This window comes from Neomonachus schauinslandi, chromosome 3 (assembly GCF_002201575.2).
Source record: "Neomonachus schauinslandi chromosome 3, ASM220157v2, whole genome shotgun sequence".
Lineage (NCBI taxonomy): Eukaryota > Metazoa > Chordata > Mammalia > Carnivora > Phocidae > Neomonachus > Neomonachus schauinslandi.
In genome coordinates, this window is record NC_058405.1 from 157,869,161 (window position 1) to 157,877,732 (window position 8,572).

Here is an 8,572-nt window from a genome sequence, read left to right on the forward strand (position 1 = left end):
AAAAATAGTGTTATGACCTAGATTCAATGGTATCTTAGAGTGAATAAAACACATTACACATCCACAGATAGCCAATTCAAGTATTTTCATATTGACATAAAAATATAAATTGTATGAATATTTATGAACAAATTTATATTTTTTCCAAGGACATATTTTTGTCTTGTATGCCTGTGGTTATGGTGTCATGACCACTAAATATAACATTAGAATTATAAGCACTGAATTTTTTTATTTCTTGTAAGGAATTTGATTTCTGCATTAAAGAATAAGAGCCAAAACATTATGAAAAGGTAGTATGAACACAAGTTTGCAGATAAGGTTCATAAATACAAGGGCTATAAGAAGGAGAAAGTAAACAGTGTCCTGTAAAAGACAAAAGTTTATTTTTCTCTCACATAATAGTGTTAAAATGAGAGGCCCTGACAGGGATGCAGCTTTTCCCATAGGACTACTCAGGGACCAGCTTCTTTCCAGCCTGTTGCTCTGCCCTCCCCTAGAACAGCTCTGCCCTTGGCAAGAACCAGGGGCTGTTAGAACCATATTTTAGCTGAAGGAAAGGTAAAGAAAGGAATTCTAGGGAAAGGGATTTTTTTTTTTTTTAAGTAGAAATTTTAACAGGGCATACTCTATTATGATCACAATATAATAAAATTAAAACTAAATAATAAAAGGGTGACCCAAATCATCTTAACAAGTTGGAAATCTAAAAATACTCTCTTAAATAAGCCTTAAATAAACCCTGAAGATGACGTAAAAAGAGAAATTAGAAACCACTGGGTCATAAAGCCTATGAGATATAGCAAGATCTTCACAGGGGAAAATTTAAGGCTTTAAATTATTTGTTTTTACGGGAAAAAAGCTTAAAAATAAAGAAGTGGTCCCTCTAAAAAACCTGGGGAAATAACAAGTAAATAAACCTAGAGAAACTAGGAAGCAAGAATAAACAATAATAAGAGGTGAAATTAATGAAATAGAACACACAATGTAAAGGTTAAATACATCATAAAAAGTTCATTCTTGCGGCACCTTGGTGGGCTCAGTTGGTTAAGTGGCTGGCTTCGGCTCAGGTCATGATCCCAGGGCCTGGGATCAAGCCCCACATCAGGCTCCTGGCTCACTGGGGAGCCTCCTTCTCCCTCTCCCCCGATTGTGCTTCTCTCTTACTATCTCTCTCTCTCTGTGTCAAATAAATAAATAAAATCTTTTTTAAAAAAAAGTTCATTTTTGAAAAGATCTAAAATGTGATTTAAAAAAAAAAAGACTAAAAAATTTAATTAAAGATAAAGGAAAGATAACCAAGAAAAAAAAAGCAAAAAAAAATGTATAATAACCACAGCTACAAAGAGATAAAAAAAATTATAAAAATACTGTACATAATTCCATAGAAAATGAGTTTGAAAATCTGAAGGAAATGGACACCAAATCAACCTAAAAAGTAAAAACTTGAATATGGTAATTACCACAGAAGAGAGCTATCATTTTGAAAGAGTCACCAGGGCAATATGGCTTTACCCAATCTTTAAACAATTATAGTCGTGAACTTATTTAAATTAGTCTAGACTACAGAAAAAGACAGAAAGCTTGCAAATTTATTTCATAAAGAAGCAGAACCTTAATATCAAAACCTAGTAAAGATGGTAATACAGGAGAAAAACTATAGATCAATTTCACTATGAATATAGGCAAAAGTCTCAACAAAACAATAGCAAAAATAAAATCAACTTGCTAAAGGACTAGTATGACCAAGGATGATTTATCCAAGGAATGCAAGGTAGTTAATAGTAGGAAATCTATCAACTCAATCCCTTATATCTACACATTAAAGAGGACAAATCATTAAAATCATTAACAAATGTCAAAATGTTATTTGATGTGACTCAGCAGTCCTCTCCAATTATAAAAACTAAGGATAACAGCAATAAAAAACAACTTATAATACAGTGCTTATAAAAAATCAAGAGCATATATTATTCTAAATAGAAAACATTGTCACCACTTTAATTAAAATTAGGAACATAGCAGATATGCTCATTTTGTTCATTATTATTTACTGTCTTGGTGATTTTTAAGGAAAATAAATAGCTGACCTAAAAATTGGACAAGAAGATGTAAAACTGTGTATTTTGTTGGTAACATGAATGCATAGCCAGGAGCCTATGAAAATGCAAGTTAAGAAAAAAACTCAGGGGTGCCTGGGAGGCTCAGTCAGTTAAGCGTCTGACTCTTGATTTTGGCTCAGGTCATGATCTCAGGGTCATGGGATCAAGCCCCACATGGGGCTCTGCGCTGAGCATCGAATCTGCTTGAGATTCTCTCTCGCCCTCTCCCTCTGCCCCTCCCCCCCCAGCTTGCACTCTCTCTCTAAAAATAAAAAAACTTCAAAATTAACAAAATTGGCAAGACAGCTGGATATAAAATAAGTATCTATCAACATGTTTTCTTCAGTTAGGGATCTAAAAATGAAAAAAATATTCTATTTACAGTTGCAACAATAAAATGCATAGAATACATTTTCCTAGAAAAATGTAGGACCTGGGGGTGCCTGGGTGGCTCAGTCGTTAAGCGTCTACCTTCGGCTCAGGTCATGATCCCAGGGTCCTGCGATCAAGTCCCACATCGGGCTCCCTGCTTGGCGGGAAGCCTGCTCTCCCTCTCCCACTCCCACTGCTTGTGCTCCTGCTGTCGCTATCTCTGTCTCTGTCAAATAAATAAATAAAATCTTAAAAAAAAAAAAATATCCCCATGATAATGAAGACTTTAAAAAAAAAAAAAGAAAGAAAAATGCAGGACCTGTATGAAGAGGACCATAACACTACGGAAAGTTATCAAATAAGGTCTGGCCAGTGGAAGGACATACCAGGTTCTCGGTTGGGAAGACTTAGCTCCATAAAAATGTCAATTGTATCTTGTAATGTCATTCAATTAGAATTTCAACAGGGTTTGTTTTGGGGCAGTGAGAGAAGGATTAGATAATTTTATTTTAAAATATTTTTGAAGGGTTATGAAAAAAATTTTTAAACTTGTGTATAGCATGAAACGCCTAAAAGGCAAAGAGAGCCAACAATGGATATAGAAAAAACATATTTGCATCAGAGATGATATACAAAGGGATATCTATAATATACAAAAAGACCTCACCATTTGATTTTTTTAAAGGTAAATCTAATAAGTGGGCAAGGATATGAATACACAATTCTTAAATAGATATAATTTTTCAATAAACATATTCTTTAAACTCATCCAAATTTTCAACCAACAAATTCACTAATAGGAAAATTCAAATTAAAGTAACATTGAAACCTTACACCTATGAGAGGAGCAAAAACTAATGAGAATTATAATAACTTATTGCTGGTAAGGACAAGGGGAAAAGATACTTGCAAATACTGCTAGGTATAAACATAATGTGTCACAGTTCCTTTGGAAAGTAATATGGTAACTTCTATGAAAGTTTAAAATACATAATATATTCTTTGACCTTACAACCCCAACTTCTTGGAATCTATCCCACAGAAATAAAAAACCACCAGTAAGTGAGGACATATGTACAATGATTTTTATTGAAGCATTATTCATAGTAGAAAAAGAAATGGAAACAAAATGGTTAAATAAATTATGGCCCATTCACAACATGGAGTATTAAGTAGCTATTAAAAGGAATAAATAGGAACTACTGTATATCAATTAATTTGGAAGGATTCCCATGAAATCCTGCTTTATTTTTGTACATACATATATAGGTCTGTTTATAACTGTATGAAAATGGAGGAAAAAAATAAAAGACTACACACCATTTGTTAACATAGATTACTGGGACGGGGCAGGAAGGGGATGTAGGAATCCAGCGAAAAGAAAAAGAGAAAAAGAAGACTTCAAGAATGTGTAATATGATCAAATTATACATTTATGCTGTTATAAAATTGTATGTGTGTATACATTTTTTAATAGGAAAATTTAAACATCACCTATTGGATTGTGATTGAAAAAACATGCAACTGAATTAAGACCCAGGGGAAAGACAACATCATAAAGCACTACAATTTAGTCACTATGGTAACTTGCAAAGTATTTTTGCAGAGCTCTTCTCACAGCTCCCACACGTACAATCAAAACAAATATGCTAAACACTAAAATTTAAAGAGAATTGGTCATTTTATGTGTTGTATTAACACATTTAATAGTGTCATTGTACATAATGTGAAATTTATGTTAAATCCATATAATACACAGTCAGGACCATTTATTTTGTTTACTTTGATGACTGGTTTTCAAAGGACTAACGGTATAAAGAAAAACTTTTGATGCTACAGTACAAAGTAATGAAAGATATCACAAGCAAATATAAGGTGTCCCTTTCAAATATATACATACACACATCCATGTATGTCTACATACCTATTTACATATACTATATGGCATAGTATATGCTATATTTGTATATACTATCAGCTTTTAACAATCCCATCTCTTCGGTATGTTAATTTCCATAATGGTACTAAAAGAATGAACTATGCTACCCCCATTTATGTAGATAAATGATGTGGAGTTGATTTCCATTATGAACTTTGCCTTTTTTCTCCTTACAATTTTATATGTAAAAAAAAAAAAATCACTGAATTTTGTTGAAAAGGGAAAACCCAAAAATAACCTAAAAATGGTAGAAGATGGAATTTGGGGAAAACTATAATTTTTCTATTATACTTGATGAACTGTTATCAATTTTCACAAATACTTGAAATAGGAAATCCCAAAGCAATTGTACGACAAAGTCTCATAAGGTAGTAGGTCTTTTGGTAAATTTAGAAATAGCTGATACTAGATGAATCACAGACCTATACCCCTGAAACAAATAACACATATGTTAATTTAAAAAAATTTTTAAAAAATAAATAGCTGATACTAGATTTTAAAAGTACAAGGAAGATTATTTCCCACCAGAGAGCTCACTTCTATCCAACTATATCTCGTATTCTCTTTGCCTGAAAGTCCCTGTCTCCTTCCTCAAATTTTACCTCCTCCTTCAAGAAGCCTTCCCAGACTCGCTCCACCAGAGAATTTTTTGCTTTCTATCTATCCTCACTTACCACTGGTGCTATGAGTGGTTTACATATTCTTCCCCCTGCTTGGCTGTGAGCATTTTGAGGGGGAAAAGAAAAAACAAGGTCTGGTCTTTTCTGGACCTTCTGTGTTGACTGCACACATGCCTATCAATGGCAAATTTATGTATCGCTTATTTCCCATTTTTGTGTTCTTGCTCATATTTCATTCTTTAATATTCTCAACCTTCTCAGCAATCTGTGTTTCCTGCAAAACTGATTGTCTTTCCCTCTGATGTTTTCTTGTCTCTACAGTCCATTTATGCCCAGCATAGAGATTTATCTCCTTCTTGTGTCCACGCATGGCTTCAAATTGCTCTCTAATTACTCCATATGTGCATACTTCATATCCAAAGCAAGATCCTAAACAGAATTCATGGGAACTATTTTAAAATTTTTCAAATATCCTACTACCAAGCATAAGTAATTTCATCATCGATTCTGGTTAAATTAAGGAACACACCCTTCCCCCCCCCCGCCACCAGATTCTCACTGTACCATCAAATATGTTATTAAATTTATAATTTTCTGATTTGTATTTAATGGATGTATTAGGGATCACACACACAAAGACAATGACTTCAAAATGCGTCTGGCATCATACAATGGCGACAGCAGACCCTGGGAAAATGATGAAATGAGCCTTCCTTTACCACCCTAGAAGAGAAGCCAACCTCTGTCCTCCTCCTAGAGACGGCTCTTGCTCCTAACTACCACGCTCGTACATGGGGAATTCACATTTCCAACTGCCTGCAAGTATCTCCTTAGAAACCTGACGAAACTATTCTGGAAATGATACATGAGGTCGAAAAAAAATAATAATAAGTCAGGTGAAAGACAAATAAAGAACAAATAACCCAAGTCATAATTCTTGTTTAGTCTTCCAGAGAAACCCTCTGAGAGTTGATGCAAGTTGCCTGGGAATAGATAAAGGAGGGGGATATTTACTCGAGAAGCAACTGACAGAAACATAAAATATATATGAACGTTCATCCTCAATTTTAAAAATAATAAAATTACCAAAAACAAACTAGAGAACAAAGAGGGGATGAAAGTATTTTAAGTTTGGTGTAGTATATTTATATAGACATTCTGCCCTTGTGAATCTTTACCACAAAGTCTTATCCACTCTTCAAAGCTAATCATGATTTCATTACAAAGAAAATTAAAACTCTAAGCCAGTTTTTGATATAGACATTTTCATTTAAAAAAAAAAACAACAGAGTCCGGTATCAAAATATATGTGTAGCACACATGAATGAAGGCAGGGTCTAAATAGCTGTTGGAATGATATTTATTCCCCCTAAACATATGGCATTGACATCAAGAACTTACAACTACTTGGGCCAAGACCTAAAACCAGCTGTAATGTGAATCTGCTAAAGAACTAGAGAAAATTGCTGTGTTGCATTAAACTTCAGTTTCTTTCCAGAGCTATTATTTTAACAGATACTCATTATGTGTGTACTTCACTTCATTATCACTTCTTTCTCTGCAAGGTTAGTTCAAAGTGTAGGACCAAAATCTTAGAGAAAGAAGCAGCATAGCGAGTAAGATCTGTATCTCTAATTAAGCCAGTAGAAGATCACTTTTCCACACATCAATGTTCAAGGGAATCAATACTCCAGCTGATGTGTCTTAAATAGATAGAAATCTTTACACTTCATCATTGAAAATACAGATGCCCTAAAAAGGGTATAGTTCTGGATAAACAGTAATGGATATTAATCTTATCATCTGTTTGAATACAGATTGGTAAAGTTGAGAGCTGGCAAATTTTTAATACATTTTCAAAGCTGCTTAAAGGAGCTGGGTGGTTTTTACTCATAATAGTGGGCTGGCTATATCTGCATAGAAGAACCAGCATTCCTAATAAAGTACATAAAAGTTTAAAGATGAAAAAAGCATTGTGGCCAAAGCAAATATTTCTCATTTGAGAGGAGAACGGAGTCCTGCATTATGGGGATCAGTGGCCCTACATGTCCAAACTTACAAGATAAGAGTCACGTTTCCACTTCTCTGTGATAGGAAATCTTGCTGTCTTTAATGAGACCAACCAGCGGTTGGTAGCCATTTATTTTTCTGAAATTTTCCAGTATAAAATTCAGCCTTTCTCACTAGTTAAAAACATTAATATCTGTCACATTTTGAAGCTATTTAAAAAATTCATTCACGTTGCCATTTCCCCATGCATTTTACCCTCTTGGAGAGACAACAGCATGCACGGAGGGACTCTGGTGTAAGACTGACCCCAGATCATATGCTGGCTCCACAATGCAAAGCTCTATGGGCCTGAGCAAGTCACTTCATTCATATAAAACTGTTTTTCCAGGATGGTACGTACTTGAGAATACTCTCATAAGTTGTCTCTTACCCACTTGTTATGCTACATCAGACATGATCGCTGAATACAAGGTCGCTAGAGAGGAGGGTTTTGCCTGCTTTATTCTAGGGGTCTTACTGCCTTGCCTTTCTTCCCATACCAGCACACTCTGTTCTTTCTGCCCTGTCTCTGCTCAAAAGGCATCTTATCAATGAGGCCTTCTCTGCCCACCTTACAAAAAGACAAACGCACTCCAGGCCTGATTTTTTTTTCTTCTTCTTCTTCTTTTTTTTTTTTTTTTAAGTAAGCTTTATGCCCAACATGGGGCTTGAACTCATAACCCTGAGATCAGGAGTCACAAGCTCTACCAACTGAGCCGGCCAGGCACCCCTCAGACCTGATTTTTAAACAGGACTAAAAATAATCCTATTCTGCTTTATATTCTTATGTGGCACTTAGCATCTCTGACAATTTTTCTATTTCCTTGTTTATTTGTAGACTGTCATTAGGCAGCAAGTTCCCTGAGGGCAGGGAGCACTGCTTCTTAGAACACCACCTGACACACAATAGATCCTCAACAGTTATTGAATACTGTTCTGGGAAGAATAAGCTGCCTCCTGCCAGGTAATGATCTGGAAATGCCAGAAGACTGGCACATTTTCCAAATCCCCTGTTGGATCTCCTTCAAAGATGGGGACCTCTATGCTCGCCTTCAGGCTGAAAATGACAATGCAGCTTGAGGAACGCTTGTCCCTCTGATCTGTCGGTGCACTCATCTATATCACACTGTCATTCATCCTACTCTTACTTGTTTGGATAAGTGCCATCTCTCTTAATTTCATGTTCTTAGGGAAAAAGCACCATGTCTATATAACTCTCTACCACCACTAACTTTTAGGTGCTTAACAAATGCTGAGAGGTGATGATCTTTGCTTTGTGGAAAACATGCAGTCTTCTTAATTTTGGCCTTAAAGACAATCTCTACTTTCTAGAAATGGTATACAACATATTGGGATGTATCTTCAATCTCTTCCAGAGATTTATGTTATGAAAAGGATACAGCAGAACATGTGGAAGTGACTTTAAATTAAGTGATTTTAAAATTTCAAACAGGATTGAAAATGATTTTTTACTTTTTTGTTACTGTTCT

General features: G+C 35.0%; 1 non-coding gene across 1 annotated transcript; it reads right to left on the minus strand.

Moving 5' to 3' along the window:
- Window positions 1–7,735: 7,735 nt before the first annotated feature.
- On the minus strand, window positions 7,736–7,808 carry TRNAR-CCU. Its single transcript has one exon. It is a non-coding gene; the product is annotated as a tRNA-Arg (tRNA).
- Between the last annotated feature and the right edge of the window lie 764 nt (window positions 7,809–8,572).